The following is a 22120-nucleotide window of genomic DNA, read 5'->3' as shown; positions in this document are numbered from 1 at the left end:
CATAATATTGTGTGGCGAATGAACAAATGGCTTGCATAAATTCAAGCTGCAACTGTCTCTGACCAGTTTGAATCAATAGAACTGACAACTCATCATCCAAGAAGAGTACAAATGAAAGAGAACAAAGTGTGGGTGGATGGGGGGAGTTAACTGAGGAGAGATTTCTGAGAGCTAATAAAGGAAACGGGATGTTTGAACACAGAAAATTAGAAAGTAGCCTCAAAGTCATGCCCTGGTTTTTTGAAAAATGCAAAGCCCATTTTCTAAGGACATCATCTTGAGAAAGACAGCACCATTAAAAAAAACCCCAACAATTCAATAAAACAATTAAACATTTAAAGCATTCTACTCTATTCTTTTTTGGTTTTCCAGCTTGTACTTGAGCAGGGTCACTTTTCTTCTCCATTAACTCATACTTACCTACTGTACCTCCCAAGATTAATCCCAAGGGATGGTTTGCAGAGGACCCTGGGGAAGGGCTTGAACAGGGGGTGTGGGAGGTTGTTGTCTGTTTCAGGGAAGCCCAATGCTGAAGATCTTGGGGTGTGTGTGTGTGTGTGTGTTCCCCTCAACCTGCTCTCACACCCTATCAGCCACTGCAGCGAGAACTTCAAGTCCCACCGTCCTCTCCAAAGCTGTCATAGTCCATCTCTTATGCTTCCACTGTGCTCACTCCACCTCCATAGGTGTCAGACATCAAGTCTAGCCAGTGGTGGACCTTGAGGTCTCAAATTTCAGCGGCGCCCTGTGCAACACCAAAATTCGACATCCCTCCGCCTTTCGCATACCATTCTAAATCATAGTTGTGGCATCCCCAGCGATGCCCCTGAGGCTATGCACCCAGTGCAACCAAACCAGTCAAGCTCCTCTAAATCCCCCACTGGTCTAGCTCTGCCCCTTCCAGAGAGGAACTCTGCCCCTGCCCCTCCACCTTGCAGGATGCAGGGACACCTCCCCCTGTCACCTAGGTCCCGGAGACACCAGCAGTGGTGTGACAAGATGGAGCAAGTCCAGCCTTGAAGCCAGAGTGCTAGACTGCTTGCTAAGAAGTAGAACTGCTTGCTGAACCAAGTTGTGCCCACCCCATTCCTTTAAAACAGGATTGCAGGGGGGATGGCCTTGTTGGGTCAACGTCTTTGCTTGGGTAGCCATATTGCCTGCTGTGCCTTTGCAGATCTGTGCCTTTGAGCAGTTGTGGGTTTTGCCTGCTGTTGAATAGTGGTTTTGCATATGCGTCATTACAACGTTTGGGAAAAGCCACCATGTGAGTCTCTGCTCATCAGCAAGTGGGAGCCAGGAAAATTAATCTCACCCTCCTTTCAGCTTTTTGCTCCAATGGACTCTTTTGTCCTTCACCCTTTCCTAGTAATCTCTCCTGAATGCTGTCACCTGGGAGGGGCTGGTAGAGCATATGCTTCACAATCAGGTCCTGGGTCCAGGGGTGTTCTGAGGCAGGGGGTGCCCCAGGTGCCATTCCAAGGGGGGGGGTGACAAAATGCCGGCCCCTGATTGGCAGCATCTCCTGGAGCGTGCACCACTCGCCATGCACCCCCCGGGGTTGTGTGCCACACCCCCAGGACGCGCACCACACCCCCTTGGATGTGCATCATGCACCGCTCCGGGTACCGGAGCAGGTTGCTCCGCCTCTGCCTGGGTCAATCCTCAGCATTTCCAGAAAAACACAGCCAGCATAGTCAATAGTCAGGGATGATGGGAGCTCTAGTCCAGCAACATCTCCAGCAAGCCATTTTATCTACTCTGGTATTGTATAGAGGAAGGCTGTTCACTGGATTCAGCTGAGGCCCAAATCTCAAGCCCAACTTAGACCTATTCGTAGGGATCCAGACCTTGTTCGAGTCAGGCTGAGGCAGCCGCAGATCACTGCAGATTTTGTTAAGCGGCCCAGAGCCATCTGGGGTGTCAGAGGGCAAGGCATCAGGCAGGATGGAGGCAGGTGGGGGATAGAATAAGGAAAAACTACAAAAGGAGGAATGCACTGGGTAGCTGCATCTTCACTAGAGAAGGTGTGGGAGCCTTTTCCACCAGGCCTGTCCTCCTTTGTGGCCCCTGAAGCAACACCACACACATTGGATCCTTCCATGTGCAGGAGCAGCACCACACAGCATCAGTAGTCCGCTTGGACTACTGCAGTGTGCTCTATGTGGGGCTACCTTTGAAGGTGACCCGGAAACTACAACAAATCCAGAATGCGGCAGCTAGACTGGTGACTGGGAATGGCTGCCAATACCATATAACACCGGTCCTGAAAGACCTACATTGGGTCCCAGTATGTTTCTGAGCACAATTAAAAGTGTTGGTGCTGACATTTAAAGCCTTAAACATCCTTAGCCCAGTATACCTGAAGAAGTGTCTCCACCCCCACTGAGGTCCAACGCCGAGGGACTTCTGGTGGTCCCCTCGCTGCGAGAAGCAAAGTCACAGGGAACCAGGCAGAGGGCCTTCTCAGTGGTGTCCACCCTGTGGAACGTCCCCCCCGCCCAGATGTCAAGGAAATAAACAACTATAGGACTTTTAGATGACATCTGAAGGCAGCCCTGTTTAGGGAAGTTTTTAATGTTTGATATTTTATTGCATTATTATTATTATTATTATTATTATTATTATTATTGGAATTGCCCAGAGTGGCTGGGGAAACCCAGCCAGATGGGAGGGGTATAAATAATAATTATTATTAAATTATTATTATCAGATCCACCAGTTTAACAGATGTTAGGCAGAAGGATCCATACCTGGAGTTACCACCTCCCTACCATATTTTTAAAGGATTTTAAGGATTTTAAAACCACATGATTTGCTTTAGGGATGGATCCAGAGTGGGGCAGGCAATGGCACAGGGTGACTCACCCCATAACAGGGCCCTGGGCAGATCACGGGATCCATGTATAGCCATAGTGTAGAAAATACTGCACCAGATTAATCAGTATACTGATCTGGCAGAAGGCAACTTTGTATATTCCACCTAAAGTGTGTTTTGTGGAAGGGTCAGCCCTGTTTAAGTGATGAAACTTTGCAGACAGATATATTCAATAACATTCTCTTGCTGTCTGCAGATCCTCCCCTCCACTTCATATTTTATGAGCAATTAATTGAGCTCCTTAATTAGAAAAGCTCTTGGATCCAGAATATCTGTTCTTGATCTTTCTGGGATGGGAATAAAGCAGCATAAATGAAATATAGGAGCAATCTTTTATGTAAATATCCTAGATAATGGTTTTAAAAATTGACAATGAGGCAGACAGCCCTCTAATCAAGATCTATTCCAGCTAGTCTAACAAAACACCCATGAATCATTAATTTTAAAAGTAACTCTGTCTATTATGCACACAACACATCTACATAATCTTATGTTCTTATTACTGTTGCACATGCCTTCTCCTCCCTTCCCCTCCTACTGTCATATGTTACAGCCACCTGTTATGTCTTACTGGTATTTAAATTAAGCCATCTGAAGTAGATGCTATTTTTCAAATGCTATACAGTGCCTAGCACAATGGATGGTAGTGATTATGATGGATTTCACAGAAGCCCAGAGTGGAGTGTATGGCTTGCAAGTATACCATTGAGTTGCCATCTTTCAAAAAGTGAAAATCAGGATACAAAAATTAAGTTTTGGAGCTATTTATTAGTTTTGGCGGACGAATCCCAGATAGGTCATATGCCAGCCCTAGTATACCATCCTCAGTTCAATCAGAATTAGGAGAGTTATCTGTTGAAGGATTGCTCTGCATATACATTTTACATTGCTTTGCATGTACATTGTTCTTCTTGGGCAGAAAAATATATTGGGTCAGCTATGACTAGCACTGGACTATTATAAACACTGAAGTTTAACTGACCAAGCTGGAAAGTGATGACAACCTGAGAAACTATTATCTGGTGGCTCGTTACATGACAATCAGTGAGGGCAAGCACACCTTCAGGGCTACTTCAAAGAACCCCACAGAAAGGGTTGGTGTGCAGTATAGGCATGATGAGTCTCTGTAATACAATGAACCAGTTATCCAGCTGTTTCAGCCATGTACCCAGATTCTAGGTGGGTATGTAATAAGACATGTGATTTTTTATGTGTGTATGACTCATAACGTGCTCATAAGAGATCTGAGCCTATAGCCAAGCCATGCACTGAAATCTCACCGCAACCCAGAAATCAGCTGTCATTGATTTGGGTGTTGGTCATGTCAGCCAGGTCATACATTTGCCCTCAGTCACTCAACCAAACTAACAGAACAGTCAAAGGGAATTCTTTCTGAATGCCTGACTCCTATGGGGTGTCAAGTTCTGTAACAAGTGACCTGCGATATGTAAAGATAAAAGGCTGATGCAGTAAATAAGCATGCTTCAAAGAAACTGCCAAAGGAACTGATTTCCTGTTTGTTTCTGTGAAAGTATGTCAAGAATCAGTACAGTCAGTATTTTGCAGTAGCACACCAGAACTGGTACATAGGAAAAGCCATACCTCTAGTATAGAATTAATATACTTGTTATATATATTAAAAAATGCACAAGTTTTAATATACAAGTTACATAAACCTAAAGTATATCTGTTGTTGTTGTTGTTGTTGTTTAGTCGTTTAGTCATGTCCGACTCTTTGTGACCCCGTGGACCAGAGCATGCCAGCCATTCCTGTCTTCCACTGCCTCCCATATTTTGCACTCTCCTCTTTCACCCTCGTTAAGAGATTATTTAATTCCTCTTCACTTTCTGCCATCAAAGGTGGCAGGTGCAGGACGTGCAGACACAGACAGTGGCATTTGTTCCCCTCACCACCATTGAAGCAGACCTGGTAATTTGTCTATCTCCACCCACTAAAGAAGCCCACCACACCACCAAAACTGGAGTATGCATTATTATACAGTGGTACCTCGTGTTACATACACTTCAGATTACAGACGCTTCAGGTTACAGACTCCACTAACCCAGAAATAGTACCTCGGGTTAAGAACTTTGCTTCAGGATGAGAACAGAAATCGGGCTCCGGCGGTGTGGCGGCAGCGGGAGGCCCCATTAGCTAAAGTGGTGCTTCAGGTTAAGAACAATTTCAGGTTAAGAATGGACCTCCGGAACAAATTAAGTACTTAACCTGAGGTACCGCTATAATGCTCACTCTACAGTGACACAATTCAGAAGGACAAGAAATCCACACTTTTAACCTGTGAACCCAGGCTCTTGCAAAGGCCCTCTACCCTTTTCCGTTTGTTTTGGAAACAAACAAAAAAACAATTGCCTTTCCACAACCTTCTCTCTTCCTGAGTTCTGGTGGCGTGATGGGCTTCTTCAGTGGGTGGAGGCAGACAACTTACCAGGTCTGCTTCAGTGGTGGTGAGGGGAACAAATGCCACTGTCTGTGTCTTCACGTCCTGCACTTCTCACCTTCCTCTGCCTCTGCTGTTGGTTTAAATACTGTTTTAAATGGCTAAAATGAAAGTACTTGGTGCACATCTGGAGAGTGGTGGAGCCAGGGAAAAGACTGCCACTCAACCTTGCTGATCATTGAGAGAATTAGCAAGCAGCAGGTGTGGAAACCCTGTGGCTGCTCCTGGGTGTGACAATAATTAGCAGTTATTGTGTTGCATTATCAGCAGACTAACAACCTTTTTTCCATTAAAAACAGAGCTTTCAAACTTTTCGTGCTGGCGACACACTTTTTAGACATGCATCATTTTGTGACACAGTAACTCAGTTTTACTAGCAAACCGGAGGTTAAACTAACACATTTCCAGCCCCGGGAGAAGCACAGGGAGCATTTGTGTGAAACACCTACACACTGCAGCCAACACGCTAACGTGTCACAACACATAGTTTAGAAAGCTCTGATTTAAAACAAAAATCCTTTACAGTGGTACCTCAGGTTACATACGCTTCAGGTTACAGACTCCGCTAACCCAGAAATAGTGCTTCAGGTTAAGAAATTTGCTTCACGATGAGAACAGAAATCGGGCTCCGGCGGTGCGGCAGCAGCAGCAGGCCCCATTAGCTAAAGTGGTGCTTGAGGTTAAGAACAGTTTCAGGTTAAGTACGGACCTCTGGAATGAATTAAGTACTTAACCTGAGGTATCACTGTAATTGCATGCATGGAAATTCTCCATTGCAAATACATTTTATAACTCTGCCTTCCATGAAGATACTGCAGGTGAAAGACATGCACCAAAAAGGCTCATATAGCCTAGAAAACAATTGCCTCAAGTACATTGTTGAAGTTTTAGTTTCTTTGGGAATAACTTGTAAAAAAATAAATACAATAAACCCCCACAACCTGACACTTATCGTTTTAACTTGCGGCCTATTTGCTTGTTTGCTAACTTTGTACCTTGCCTGTATCCCATGCTCAGGCTACCATCGGCTCTCTCCTGTCTGCTTCCTAAGTTTTCAGTAGCATATAATAAAATTCAGAATCAGTTCCAAAATTTTCCTTACTTTTGTAAAAGCAACACCAGTGACAAATTATTGCAGAGACTTATCTGAGTTGAAACTGGAATGGAAGGAAATGCTCTCCAAGGTACTGAAACTGTCTGAATTAGGAACCAGTTATTTATTTAGTATTAAAGTCGCATACTACCATTTTCAGTTTAATCACGCTTGAGGGAGCTCTTCATGATGGTGGCACAATACAGAATTCAATACAATTCTTATGGAAAAATTCAAGTTTCAAAAAACAATTTTCTTCATCGCTCAATGGCAACGTTGAAGGTGATTAACTTTTTAATAATAATAATGATTATTATTTCTATACCACCCTTTATGTGAGGATCACAGGGCAGTTTACAATATAGAAACACAATAATATAAAGAATAGTAGCGCGCACACCCCAGTTTAAAAGGTGATAGAATTTTTAATTAGCCGAAGGCCTGAGAAAAGAGGAATGTTTTTGCCTGGTGCCTAAAGATATGCAATGAAAGTCCCAAGTGAGCATCCCTGGGGAGAGCATTCCACAAGTGGGGAGCCACTGCAGAAAAGACCTGTTCTCATGTTGCCACCCTCCAGACCTTTCATGGAGGAGGCACATACAAAAAGGGCCTCAGAAGGTTATCACAGTGTCCAGGTCCATTAATATGGGGAGAGGTGGTCCTTGAGGTATTGTATAAATAAATAAATAAATATAAGCTACAGGATGCTTTTGAATTATGGTGCCGGAGGAGACTCTTGAGAGTCCCATGGACTGCAAGAAGATCAAACGCTTCCATTCTGAAGGAAATCAGCCCTGAGTGCTCACTGGAAGGACAGATTGTGAAGCTGAGGCTCCAATACTTTGGCCACCTCATGAGAAGAGAAGACTCCCTGGAAAAGACCCTGATGTTGGGAAAGATTGAGGGCACAAGGAGAAGGGGACGACAGAGGACGAGATGGTTGGATAGTGTTCTCAAAGCTACAAACATGAGTCTGACCAAACTGCGGGAGGCAGTGGAAGACAGGAGTGCCTGGCGTGCTCTGGTCCATGGGGTCACAAAGAGTCGGACATGACTAAACGACTAAACAACAACAACCTTTGGGTCAGCTTGTGTGGAGGAAATACAATTGGACAGTACTAAATAGAAACTCTTAAATATATATAGCTGTTAAGGTACAAATAGCATACCCCTTTGAAATATGACATAAGAACCATTCAGAATCAAGAAGAATCTCAGAGAAATGAGAGATAATTCAGAATAGTATATTAAAAAGAAATTTGTTATGTTCCCAATATCACAGAATAACAATACAATGCTAATTGTTTTTACTCAAATGCATATATACTTACCATGTTCAGAAAGGTCTGCTGCTTCAAAAAGCTGTTTAGAATTTGAGTCTACTAGAGTAATCCTACAAAACTTTGCTCAAAACTATGTTCCACTGTGTTCCATGGGACTTGTTCACAGGAAAGTATTCATATGGTACTGACTTCAATGAGTATTTACATTATGGAGTTGCTGTAGCATAATGTGTGTGCGTTGTGTGTGTTTTAGCAGCAACCACATAGAAGACAAGCCTAGTGCTATGACTTTTTCCAAGTACAGTGGTACCTCAGGTTACATACGCTTCAGGTTACATACGCTTCAGGTTACAGACTCCGCTAACCCAGAAATATTACCTCGGGTTAAGAACTTTGCTTCAGGATGAGAACAGAAATCGTGCTCCAGCGGCACGGCGGCAGCTGGAGGCCCCATTAGCTAAAGTGGTGCTTCAGGTTAAGAATAGTTTCAGGTTGAGAACGGACCTCCAGAACGAATTAAGTACTTAACCCGAGATACCACTGTACTCCAAATATCTTCCATATTTGAGTGTGCTGGATCTCAAGATCTTCCAGAAGGTAGCTTTTGATCATGTGGTAAATAGTCACACAACAATTATGTTGCGATAAAATGCAAATGATCATACTTTGGCTGGGTGGAGCTTATAATGAGGTAGTTTCTTCGGTAATGTAAATCATTGTGGCAGAGGTAGAAGCAGAAGTCCATGATCCAGCTAAAGTCAGTCATGAATCCTATTTATATCAGTGGGACTTAAGTAAGTCACACTTGTTCCACTGGTTTCCATGCACAGCTAATAGATGACTGCTATCCGTTACTGCCATGGAATATTTCGGGATGGATACATACTTATGCAGCAGCAGCACCAAGAACAATTTGCATTGCCGCAATCAACCATAATGTTCCTATTATGTAAAGAAGGCAGATCCCATTAAATGATATCTCTTTTAGAGAGGATTCTTTTCATGCTTATATTAGTGTACACCAAACTAATTAAATCAGAATTAAAGTGAGAAAAAACAGACCTGAAACGAATGCAGTCCTTTTTTCAGTAGCCCTATGGCCCATACTTGGATAGAGCACTGTCCTAAAATAATTGGGCATTCTTCAAGTGACAAATTGTAAGTTCAAATGATTATAAAGTGTCAAAGAAACAATACAATGACAGAGATTTTACCAAAGGAAATAAATGTACAGCTGGTGAGCTCAGAACAAACAGTGTTGCTAAAAACTCAAATTTAGAAGTTTTCTCCAATTTAATTACAGTTTTGGACACCTGGTCAGAAAACTGGAGAGGAAGGATGAATTTAATCAACAAGAAATTATCTGGGTGCTTCATCATCAGGAGCAGCTAACAAAGTGGAAAGACATATTTCTGGCCTGGAAAACACATGAGTTCATCATGAAATTAAGTATAATCAGGCCAAAGTGCAATCAAGACATCTATTATAATCAGATGACAAAGACAGTATGTGTTCCATCAAAAGCATAACTACTGTCCTTCTAAAACAAATGAGAAACTAGATATTGCATTCTTTCCTTTACATGATTCCTTTATATGCTAAAATAGATCAAAAGCAAAACAAAACAAATTGATGGGTATATAAAAGTAAATGTGGAAATATCTCAAAACAAATTAGTACCTATCTACTCTAACAAAGGATCTTTCCTTTTGCTTTGGAAGTGAACACATTTTGCCTTCTTTGAAATTGGCTAATGGATGCCCCTGTTTTGTCATTTCCCCCTTTTACGGTGAAGGTATTTCTTTACTGAAACATCTTTTAAAAATTGTAATTCGGTCTTCCAAAACTAAGGCAAATTTGGAACACTATGAAAAACACACTTTTAATTTGCTAGAGGAAATTTCAATCCAACCCTGTTGTTTAGTTGACTGAATGAGAGATTGTAAACTGTCCAAAAAACTATTATTTCTAGAAAACAGGAACAATTTAGATAAAATTGTTGTACTTCTAAGCCATATTCTCTCTCTCTCTCTCTCTCTCTCTCTCTCTCTCTCTCTCTCTCTCTCTCACACACACACACACACACACACACACACAGAGTATGTACATTGGGACACGTTAGCAATTCAAGCAAAAATTCAGAGCACAGTCACGAGCCTAGGGCCCAAAGAGACTAGTCACAGAGCATAGCAAAACATTGTTCTTTTCACTTATTTTATGGAGACCTGAATATGTGAGCTGGGCAGTCCAGCTTTGCCTGTAAGGATACTCAGTCCAGACTGAAGGGGTGGGGAGGGCCATGTTGCCATCATTCGTAAATGTTCCACCATCCTCTTACAAAAGCCTATCGGCCTTGTGATAGGATCTGAGGGTTTGTTATTGTTGGTGTACCACCTATTCTGCTGCTCCACAGTCTCTGTGTCTCAGCTGCTGCTGGTCTCAGAGGTGGTGTGGGGACTTCAACATCTATGCCAAGGCTGCTGCCAGGGTGCCAGCTCAGGATTACATGGCATCCTTGATAATCATGGGGCTGTCTCAGTACATCAATGTAACAGGACAGGTTGGGCAGTCAGTTGGGCAGCAGGGTGATTAGTACTGTTCCAGAATCTCCATTCTGCTCTGCTTGCCCAAGTACAAAAAACAAAAAAACAAAAACAAAAAAAAACCACCCTAAAAATTGTAACTCAGCTGGACAGGGACCCTGAATAAATAGATGGAATCCCTATCGATCACAGAAATGCTTCGAGAGTCCTGCAAGCGACAATTGTTTTTAATGGGGAAAAAAGTGAGCGGCAGTAGGACCAAAACACAAGACTTTCTCCACAGAGAGAACAGCAGACAGAAGAAACATGGTAGGTCTTGGCTGTTTCCTAGGGGCTGTGTTGCAATGTTTAATCCTTGCCTCTGAGCCGTTAAAAGATAAGGGTTAGTAAAATCACAGCTCTGCAATGATATAGCCAGAATGACTACTGTGTGGATAAATAGACTCACTCAAGTCTGATTCATCTGTACCCCAAGACATCATTTGTTGCTCTCTCACCCTCCTCATTCCAAAACTGCTCATTCCACGGAGTTTTCCAAAAGCAAATAGGAAGCACATGCTTAACTTTAAAGGCATACGTAACCTCGGCAAATGGCCACTCTGCAGCACCTTTTATTTATGTTATGTTTGGTTAGTCTTGTTAGGACCATTTTATTGTAACCACCTTTTAAATCAAAAATGGAATAGAAGTGATTTTAAATAAATAAATGAAGTTAAAATATTCAAGAAATTTTGGGATAGGAAATGAGGTAGAAATCATGGGCTTCAATAAATTCTCTTTCTATTGATGCATTTGTAGGTAGTTCCTACTTTATGCAAGGATAGCAGGAAAGATAAAGTTAGGGAATTTCCAACAATCAGCTGCTATTTTTCTTTCTTTCCTGTACAACTACTAAACTCTGTTTTCCTTATTTGGGTATGTTTTGTTACTTAAAGTTAGGAAATTTACTACCTGTGAAACACAAGATAACTTGTGAACTTATTAAACAATTTAAATCATGTGTATGATTTCTAGAGGTTATGTACAAAAGCTTTTTCTACTAATACAATTTGATTTACCTAAATTTATTTTAAGAGGGGCCTTGTTTTTAACAATAATCTTAAATCCTAGTAAACTGAAGAATTAATTAGCAAGCACAGAGGATCAGCAAACTAATGCTTTAGTCTGTTAAACCATCTGTTCAGGAGCACCCTACTCAAATCTTGGCATTACTAGGAGATGGGTGAATACGTTTGCTTCTTATTACTAGTTGCAAGTTCCTATTCCTTGCTGAGAACTCCTTTATTTTAAACTATGGAGGAAAAATATTTAAAAGGTTAATAACTGATCCAGCTTCTGCTGTCATGCCAAAGTTTGTGCCAAGGATACTGATGCATGTTGGCAGAAGATTTAACATTAAATATAACTCACATATTGTGCACCAGATTACTACATACTGTATGTATATGTAGACATACAGATAGTTGTACATATACATGGATGTGTCAATATCACTAGTTATATACGTTCTACTGGCTACGAGTTGCCTGGGTGACACTATAAATCTGCTATAAATCTCACTTAACTGGCCTAAGCAGCACAGAGCAGCTTAAGCCTTCACTGAAATCTATCATGCCACTTAAAACTTGCTGATGGAATCTTATTGTTATTAAAATCTGACTATAAAAGATTATTGGTCGTGAATACTTTTTCCTACCAATGAATGAGCTCAGTAATCTATCTCTGTCCGCTTCATCTGACAATGTTCAGCAAATATACTTCTTCTGTTTTTATTCTGCCACATTTTTAAAAAGCCTCCAGGTAGCTAACAACCATTAAAAACAACAAATGTAAATAAATATTTAAAGGATAATTAAAAATAGCATCAAGAAATATAAATAGCTGATTAACAGTTGATTTTCTTGACCAATCTCCTAAAAACCTACATTCAATGCCATCTCATATAATGATATATGATGGCACAAAACATATTTTGTGAGGTCCACCAGTTCCTTGTTCATTTCTACACATTTTGACTATTATTAGCATATGTTCACACACTTGACAGTATTTTGCACCTAAGGAAAGTTTTTGGCATGGTGCAATTCAGCACCATTGCATAAAGGACACTGCCCCAGATAGGTGGGTGTATGATTTGTGGTGTACACTACTGGCTACATATTCATTTATACACATTTTGACTATTATTGGTGTAAAGGTGACATATTTGACAGTGCCTTGCACCCTAAGAAAGCAGTGGGCCAGATGTGATTCATAGAGGACACTCATCTGGATGTGTCTGTGTATAATTTATAGTGTACATCTCCAGGTCCTTTTTCATTTCTATATATTTTGAAACAAAAAATTTTTTTTTCCTTCCAGTAGCACCTTAAAGACCAACTAAGTTAGTTCTTGGTATGAGCTTTCGTGTGCATGCACACTTCTTCAGATACCAGGTATCTGAAGAAGTGTGCATGCACACGAAAGCTCATACCAAGAACTAACTTAGTTGGTCTTTAAGGTGCTACTGGAAGGGAAAAAAATTTTTTTGTTTTGACTATGGCAGACCAACACGGCTACCTATCTGTAACTATATATTTTGACTATATCATATTTGACAGCATCTTGCACCCAAAGAAAGTGCTGGGCTGGATTTGATTCAGTGCCTTCCTATGAGTGCTGGTTTTTTTAGAAAAAGAGGTGCCGCAACTCACCATGAACACCTCCCTCATTTTCTTAGAATGAGAGTCCCATGCACTGCAAGAAGATCAAACCTATCCATTCTGAAGGAAATCAGCCCTGAGTGCTCACTGGAAGGACAGATCCTGAAGCTGAGGCTCCAATACTTTGGCCACCTCATGAGAAGAGAAGACTCCCTGGAAAAGACCCTGATGTTGGGAAATATTGAGGGCACAAGGAGAAGGGGACGACAGAGGACAATGTTCTTGAAGCTACTAACATGAGTTTGACCGAACTGCAGGAGGCAGTGGAAGACAGGAGTGCCTGGCGTGCTCTGGTCCATGGGATCATGAAGAGTTCGACACGACTAAACGACTAAACAACAACAACAAATAAGAAGCAAGTTTTCATACATACACCTTCCTAGTTCAGTTATTTGTTCTTTAATTATGACAGTAGCAGTATCGATGGCAGAAATCCTAATTTTGTTGAAATCTTTTACAAACTTGTGTGACAGCACATTTTAACTAGGATCACTCAGCAAGAAAGTGTATTTGAACTTCGGGTGAACATATTGAGCCAGATGAGACTGTGATCCTATGCATATAGTTGGGAATACATATTCCTTAGTGCTCTAAGATACTTCATTAATTTCTTCGTAAGAGCTATGTACCATGGTCAAACCCACCATCCCGCAAGTTGGGTTAGAAGCGGTTTCCCAATAATGTGTTAATAGAGTTCTAGCTATGGACATGAAGAAGCTTAGAAGCTCCTTAAACAGTAAATGTTTATGGTAATCTATAAGCAGATTTAATAAAAGCAGCCTTGGATCAGGTTGTATCACTTGTGACTTGTCCCCTGAGAAAACAAACTTATTCAAAGACAATTTTTCCAAAATAATCAAATAAGTTTGCATTTCCACCATATATGGAAATAAGAATCTAGCTGTTTACACCCTCTGCAACATAAAGGACTTTAACAAGAACTTAACCTGGTATTTCTTGGGTGTGTAGTGCCACTTGTGAATTGTTTTAAAACAATCTTTTTTCATTTTATCTGACACTGACTTAAAATGATCCCCTTTTATGCTAATATGTTTTCATCTTCCTAACAGTGGTTTCACTTCTTAAAATACTTGTTCTGTGCTGCAAAGACTGAAAGTTCTGTGTTGTTCAGTATGGAGTGCTCCTGCTAAAATATAGTACCAAACAATAAAATGAGTTGTGTACCTCTGCAAAACACTTCCTGAAAATACAAACCATTCAAATGAGTAAAGAACTACTGTACTGAGAAAACAGGATGCTGATTATTCTAGGAATAGAGCAACAAAGTAATACTAAACATACAAATTGCCCAAACTTTTTCTAGGAAATCTGTTTATTAATAACAGATAAGTGTTGTTTTTTTCCTTAAAGCAACAGATTGTTTTATTGGTAATTAAATGTGCCTTCAAGTTACAATCTTGTGAAATTAGAGTGTAGTATTTTAAAAGCAATAATAAAATCTAAATGGATATGGGTTCATATTGCCATATTTACAGACAACAATTGACACTGTAATGTTGTGAAAATACTCTTTTCCTGTTTAGAATTTTACAATATCCATCTAAAAGTCACTACTAATTAAAAAAAAAAAAGTGTATTTCTACAGAACTGAACTGTAGTTCTAATTTCATTATTATAAATAACCTCAGGCAAGCCATGCTTCTGTTCCTCTCTCTGCCCTAACCCTGCATCTCCTATGTGGACATAATGCTGTCTTATCACTTTACTGGACTATATTAAGGATCACTGAGACAATGTGAAACTTTGTTGTTTTATTGCATTGCTTAAGTTTTAATTGTAAGTTTTGAAGTTTTAGTAATAAAATAAACAAACAAACAAACAAACAAACAAACAAACAAATAAATAAATACATGAACTATTCAGGTGATGCAACTCTTATAATAATCTATGAGAAATTTATGTTCCCACTGAAGCTACTGGTCCTCCCCTGGGATAAACATGCTAGTATATGGGCTTCCTAGGCCTCTGAACTTTAGAAAACAAATTGTTACTTGAGAGACTTTAAAAAAAATCAAACAATGTTTTGGATTGTTCCAAAACATTGCATTTCTCTTCTTAGAAGTTTTAATATATAGCCAGTTTTTCCTATATTATTATTAATTTAAGGCTGCAATCCTATGCAGTTATTGGAAGTAAGGCACATTTAGCTCATTAAGATTTACTTCTTAATAAACATGCAGAGAGGATCAGACTGCACTAATTATTCCCACTGATAATACAACTATATTAAATACAAGTTCAAGTTGTAAGTGGCTGCTTAACCATAATTACTAGCAAACTACATTATTTGAAGGGTATTGTAAATAATATAATTATTTTGCACACCTCCCTTTGTAAATGGGTATGGTGGCTGAGCACACACAACTCCATTTGTAAATGGTAATAGGTGGCAATTATCTCTAAAATCTTTATAGGAGAGATCATGTTGTGTTGTAAGCCACTCAAAGATTTCTTTGGAATATGGAGTGGTGTGTCCCCCTTCAAAATGGGGGTACGGTTTGAACTGGATAATTATTTTCTGAATAATATTATTTTTATTATTTATTACCCACCCTTCACCCTAAGGTCCCAGGGTATGTTACAACATGAAAACACAACTACTTTCATTCTGATCTCTCAATCTTCTTCAGAGATTATACCACATCAAGGGATTATACCACATTGAGTTGTGTTTTGTACCTCATTGACTGCCTCCCTTAAAAATGGGTGTGAAAGTGGTGGTATTTAAATTGAAATATTTATTTAGGATGCAATCCTATACATCACAGAATTGAAATATTTATTTAGGATGCAATCCTGGAAGTGAGTTCAACTAAACTTAATGGGGCTTTCTTCTGAGTAGATATGCATAGGATTGCGGTTTGGTTATTTCTTTTCCAATATTTGTCAATCACAACGGCTCTCAAAGTAATACACAATAATAACAAACCCAGATTTATAGGTGGATTACAGTGATAGGTCCAGAATACTAAGTGTTGCTAATAACATCAAACAAATTGTTCCTTGAATGTACAAAAAAATTCATTTTATCTCAATGCTATATGCATTCTGCATTTTCTTTCCTTTGAAAACAGCTGTAGTCTGAAGTACATGTTTGAACTTGAAATGTAGAATTGTGTGCTGATTGTGCATTAAAAAAGGTCACTGTGACATTTCAGTATTCAAGTTACCATGTCACAAATGGGAAACCTGTAGCCCTCTATGTGCTGTACCAACTCCCAACAGCCTCAGCCAGCATGGCCAATGGTCAGGGATGATGGGAGATGTAATTTAGCAGTATCTGGAGGAATACTAGCTTCCCACCCAAGTTAAACCAAAGGTTCATTTTCCACAGCTAACACTATTTGGGTGTAAAATATAGCTATGGAATACCCAAATCCACAGCAAGGCAATACCTTACAACCAACCAAAATTTTCACAAACAGCAAGCAAGCTTCCGAGTTCTTCAGAACTCTTCGACACCGACAGCAGTTGCTCTGCAAAATGGGAAATCAATTTTTATTTTTAAAGAACGATAAACATCGGAATAGAAATATGCACTTCACTTGTTTGCGAATGCACGTGCATTCTCCGCGTGTGAAAAAAGGGCAGGCTTGAGAGTGCCCTGTTGAAGCGCCAACTTTCAAACACTTCAGTGGGGATTTGTCATGGATGGGTGGGTGGGTGGGTGGAGAAATACAAGGTGCTTCTTGTTGTAAGCTGCAACCTGAAAACTTTTGTGATAGGGAAGAAAGCCACAGCCGATAAAGATGATGATGATGATGATAATAATAATAATAATAATGTGACGCCTTTCATTGTTGGTCTGGACACAACAGCAGCACCATGATGATGGCAATCTCTGGGCCATAGCGGTCAGTTTCCCTTTTTTAAGGGAAATTCCCTTATTCCGATAGGATTCCTCGCAAGAAAAGGGAAAAGTTGACAGCTATGCTCTGGGCGCTGTTTCCCCTTCGTGCCTGGGAAAGGGGCACACCACTCAAAATCTGGCCGGACGGAGGATTTTGGCTCCGGCCTTGCTCTGGTTTCTTCTTCCCTCGGTGGGGGCGCCTTCAGAGCTACCCTCGCCGCCTTCCTGCTCCTCCCAGCAGCGGCCTTTTCTGAAGCGCCTCTTCCTCCCCGCTTTCCCCTCATCCTCGCTCGCTCCCGCCCACCCTCCTTTCCCTCAGCTTTCCCGCGTCTGGCGGCCTGTCTGGTTCCTGCCTCCCCTTTATCCCGCCCCGTCTCTTTTTCACCTCAGCCCTCCTTCCCCGCCCCCACCCTCGCCTGTCGGTTGGTCAGCCCCGCCGGCTCCTTCCTGCGTGCCTCTCCCTCCCTCCCATTCATCCTCTTCACCTCCGCCTCCCTCCCTCTCTCCCTCCGCTCTGTCTGGCTCCCCCCGCCTTTTCCCTCCCTGCTCTGTCTGGCAGCCCCCCGCTCCGCACATCGGCGCTTCTCGCGAGAGCTGGGGGATGCCGATGCTGCCGCTGCTGCTGCCGCCGCCGCCTTGGAGGGGAAGACACTCGGGGGGGAGCCAGTGACGTCGGGAGTTTTCCTGAAAGTCAATAACGAGCCTGGCGGAGGCGGCCGAAACAACGGCGGCGGCGGCGGCGGCTGTAGCGGCAGCCGGACCGAAGGCTGGGCCCCAGGCGGCTCCGGGCACCCTGAGCCGGGAGCGGGAGCCGCCGCCCTGACGTCCGCGGATGCTGCGGCCGAGCTGCCCAGGCGGGCGCCGCCGTGAATAGCGGGCGGGGAGGAGAAGCCGCTGTCTTATGTAGCCGCCGCCGCCCCTGCGTCTCCCTCGCCGGCCGGGGCCTGGACCCTTCCCCACAGCGCTGAGGGGAAACGAAGGGCCGAGCCCGGCGGTGCTGTGGGGGAGGCGAGGGAGGAGGGAGCGCGGGGGGCCCCCCTGCCCGGAACCGCCTCCGCCTTCCCGCCACTTCCACACCAACGGCCGAGCATCCGCCGCCCTCGCCTCCGCCTCAGGTAAACGAGCGTGGAGCTGGGATGGCGGGCGGGAGGGAGGGAGAGGATGGGCGGCGGGGGATGCTGGCTGGCTGGCTGGGCGCTGGCTGCTCTCGGGGCACGTGAGGTGAGGTGAGGGCGGGAGGAGCGGCGGAGGGTGGGGATGCCTCCTCGGCTGCGGCTTGGCGCACAGGCGGCGGCGGCTCCCCCAATTTCTGGTGTGTCCCCGCCCCCCCTCCTCTCCGCTTCCCACCCTGAAGGGGGGACGACACATTTAGGGCCTAGTAGTGATGATCCCCGTCAGTATCCTTGTGCTGACAGAGGGAGGAGGCGGCGGCGGCGGCAGTTCCCCAGCTCCTCCTTCGCCAGCCATCACTCACAGCATAGAAAATATAACAAGTCCCCTAGACTACTAGTGCGTGTGTTTCTGTGTGTGTGTTTGGCGGGGCCTGACAGGCTCCTGTAGAGACACAAGAGGTTATATAACATTAAAGACGCGCGGGGAGGGGGGGGAGGAAAGGGAGAGAGATGTGTGCTTGGCCACGAGGCACAACATACAGCGGCGCGCGCGCGCACGCACGGGCGCAGTTATTTATATGGAATGTGGCTTCCTTTTCATCTAAAGGGGATGCTCGGGGAGGAGGAGGAGGGCGCAGAGCGTTCCTTGCGCACCTGGTCTCTCCTGATAATATTCAGCCCCCACATTCAGCTACTCCTCCTCCCCCCGACGCACACACCTTCGCGGTCACTGTGACTCCTCACACGTCCACATATTTCCTTCCCCCACCCTCTGTCGTGGTTCAGAGGTAAATGTATATAAGCGAATGGCCTTAGTTTAATGAGTAAAAAACGTTTCCTCGTCTCTTTAGAACGTGTCTGTGTGATAAGAATAGAAATAGGAGAGGATGGTCTGTTCTGTTCATAGTAGTGTATTGCTCTGGAGCTGCTGCTGGTGCTGCTGGCAGCTGTGGCTGCAAGTAAACAAACCAACCTCTTCCTGCGCATCAATCTTGCTGGAACAGCCATTATGATGGCTGCTTTGCACATAGAGGAGTTGATGTACAGTACATGATTACTCGACAGACACTGCTTCTTACCCACCTCCTACTTGTACAGACCATGATCTGAGGAGATTGAATAGAGTGACACATGTTACAGTTTGAAAAAAAGGCCTGTTAGTAAATAGGATCATCCTTAGAAGTTAATCAGTTATTTGTAAACAAAACTTAAAACACTACTTTAAAAAGCACAATGTGGCACAAGAAATTTAGATATAAGAGCACTTAAAATTTCTTTTTCATGGTATTCAAATAATTTGGCATGTTTTCATTGAAGTTTTATTATAATTACTTATAAACGTATATGTGATGGTCTGTCATAATGCTGGCAGATGGGAATAAATGAAATAGTTTGATCTGTTTTTTATTGTCTATGTCTTAATTCAAAGAAGTTCTTTTAGACTGGACTTTAAACTGAAGTAGATTACTGTACTGAAGGTTGGGTAATCTAGTATTCTCAAAATTTGGCAAATCTAACATGTATTATTAGTACACACTGGATTGTTTTTAACAAAGTAAATCTGAAGATTGAATTTAATTTGCAAACAATATATTTTAGTAGCTAATAGATTATTTGCAATCATGCTTCAGAGAGCTTAGAGATAGCTGTTTTTGGGGTACATCTGAGAAACTCTAATATTGGGGTTGGGTATCTTGCCAACCTTGCTAGGACATAAAGACATTAAAATGCTATGAAATTAAAAGGAAGCTCTAATACACTATGTGTAATTTTATTTTTATTTTTAAATGTATTCTGTTTTGCCTGTTTGTAGAAAGTATATGCAATTCAAGAGTAGTTACAAGACAAAAAAATGTACAGTACTTAAAAACTATTTTGTTTTGACATCATTAAGAGTGTTCATTAAGCAGATTTTGTTTGTGGTTCTGTTTGTTTTCCTGTGAAGAGTTTTAAATTGACCCCAATATCTTTAATTGGATTGGACTGCTAATTATAATGTATGTATGCCTTGATTGGATGAGGCAAACATGGATGTCCAGATGAATGGTTCAGAAGAAGAGTATAGTACACACAATTATATCCACTGTCAGAAGTTCTGTATATGTATATTTAGCTAACAAACTCACAGAAGAAGTCATTTTCTATCTAGAGATTTCAGCTTTCTCTTTTCCTATGACAAGGGAAATGTTTTAATGTTTGTTTCTTTTATTATATTTTAACTTTTAAAAACTAAATTGCAAAGTACAATTAAAGTGTACTGTGTTTATCGCTATTTGTTATCAAAAATTTCAAAAATAGCTGACAGTGAAACAGATAGGCAGTATGGTCTTCTGCATGTTTCCTTGGAAGGAAGTGTCACTGAGTACAGTGGGATTTACTCCTAAGAAAATATGCATGGAAACAAAACCTATTGCTTTGGTTTATCTGATTTAAATGTAAGCAATGCCATTTAAAAGTACTACCTGTTCTTTTTTTAAACTAGCAACTCATTCTAGTTATGTTTGTTTAGAAGTAATTTCCACTGAGTTCAAAGAAGGTCCCTCCCCCAGTAGATAGTTCTGTCAGTAGAGCAAGAGACTTAATTTAAGGGTTGTGGATTCAAGCCCCACGGTGGGTGAAAGATTCCTACATTGCAGGGGGGTGGACTAGATGGCCCTCATGGTTCCTTCCACCTTTACAGTTCTATGATTCTATGTACATATATTTGCAGCTTTAACATATGATATATTGTTGTCTAAATTGAAAATATTGCCTGTATGCAAATAATGACATACATTTTTCAAAGCTTTCTTGACAAATGGGAACTTAAATTGTGTGCAGAATTATACTTTGAATACTTCATTAAGTTGTTTCATCTATAACATAATTAACTGACAGATTATTCCTTATGCTTTGAGCACCTCTGTAAAGATGGGAACAACAAGATGTAATATTAAAAATCAAATACATTGAGTATTAAAACATTAATACACTTGAGCAACAAGTTGAGCATTTAGGCTAAAATCCTAAATTTATTTGCCTTGAGAGTTCATGTCCTATTGATGTTAAGTGGGATTTACTTCGAAGTAAATGGGATTAGAACTGGTTTGTAAGGGTGTAGGTTTAAAATACATACTACAGGAGCAAGTTCCTTAGGCCATAACTTTATGCACACTTACCAAGAAGGAAACCCAATTGAACACAGTGGGACTTGGTTCTGGGTAAACATGGATAGGATTATTCTATATGAAACAAAAAAGTTTTTTAGTATGTTTGTGAGTTCATAATCTAGATAGATCTTTAACAGGAAATTAGGCAGTAATCATTAGAATATGTTTAGATTCTTGTTATGGCAACACATGATTTTATTGCGCCTATTTTGCAGAAAGTGTAAGGTTTTTTACTGCTTTGGGGTTTTTTTTTTGCCATGTATGAAAACCTAAATCTGTTGGATTTTCTAAGTCTTTGACATGTTCTAAAACAGATATATTTCATCATCATTGGGATCACACAAAAACTATAAGCAGGAGTTATAGTCTATGCATATTTGCTTGGAAGAAACACCTACTCAGTTGAAGATTTACTCAACATTATTATTATTTACAGTTAACTGCATTGAGACAGTATTGCTGTGAATTTGAAACTTGGCGACTGCATGAAGAATAATTTTTTGAACATTTGACACTTTTAAAAAATGGTTTATTGAAGTAAATAGATGCAAATAGGTGACTTTACTTGCATTAACATTATTCTCTTTATGAGAAATGGTGGGGGGACCATATGTTCATGAAGATCATATAAATGCTATAGAAATTAGACATGTACTCCTGAGGAACCGTTATAGGAGTAACACATTTATTCACATGAATACAGCTTGGATAATGACATTCTAATGGTTTGAGCTGTGTTTAGAAATCCAGTAGAAATGTCATTCTTGGAAGTCTAATAGAGAGTTCAGAAATCTATCTTCAGGACTAGAGCAGAGTCCCCACTATGGGGCTTTTGAAGCTGAATGTTGATGCTCAGTTACTGCCTCAGTACAGGAGCTTGTTAAGAGACATCCTGTAGAATTGCTATTGTGCTTTTTACTCACATGTATAAAGTTACTTGTGTGCCATGATCTTGAAAGAAATTGATGCTTTAGGAAAAGATCTACCTTAGCTGACATTAATAATATATGTGTTTTATTCTTTCCACTGACTT

The 22120-nt window shown here is 41.4% G+C and overlaps 1 protein-coding gene across 6 annotated transcripts in view; it reads left to right on the top strand.

Moving 5' to 3' along the window:
• The first annotated feature begins 17424 nt into the window (after nt 1-17424).
• The window catches only part of AKT3 (AKT serine/threonine kinase 3), a 109625-nt gene continuing 104929 nt past the window's right edge, over nt 17425-22120 (top strand). For 3 of the 6 annotated variants that reach the window (XM_083604326.1, XM_083604327.1, XM_083604328.1), the window contains exon 1: nt 17427-17941. The gene's annotated coding sequence lies outside the window, so the exon portion shown is untranslated. Of the gene's footprint in view, nt 17942-22120 lie in introns of all 6 variants that reach the window. The other 3 variants (XM_083604323.1, XM_083604325.1, XM_083604324.1) reach the window with 3 other exon arrangements.

Source organism: Podarcis filfolensis (genome assembly GCF_964270895.1).
Source record: "Podarcis filfolensis genome assembly, chromosome: 3".
Lineage (NCBI taxonomy): Eukaryota > Metazoa > Chordata > Lepidosauria > Squamata > Lacertidae > Podarcis > Podarcis filfolensis.
This window is presented reverse-complemented; position numbering and strand designations above follow the sequence as displayed.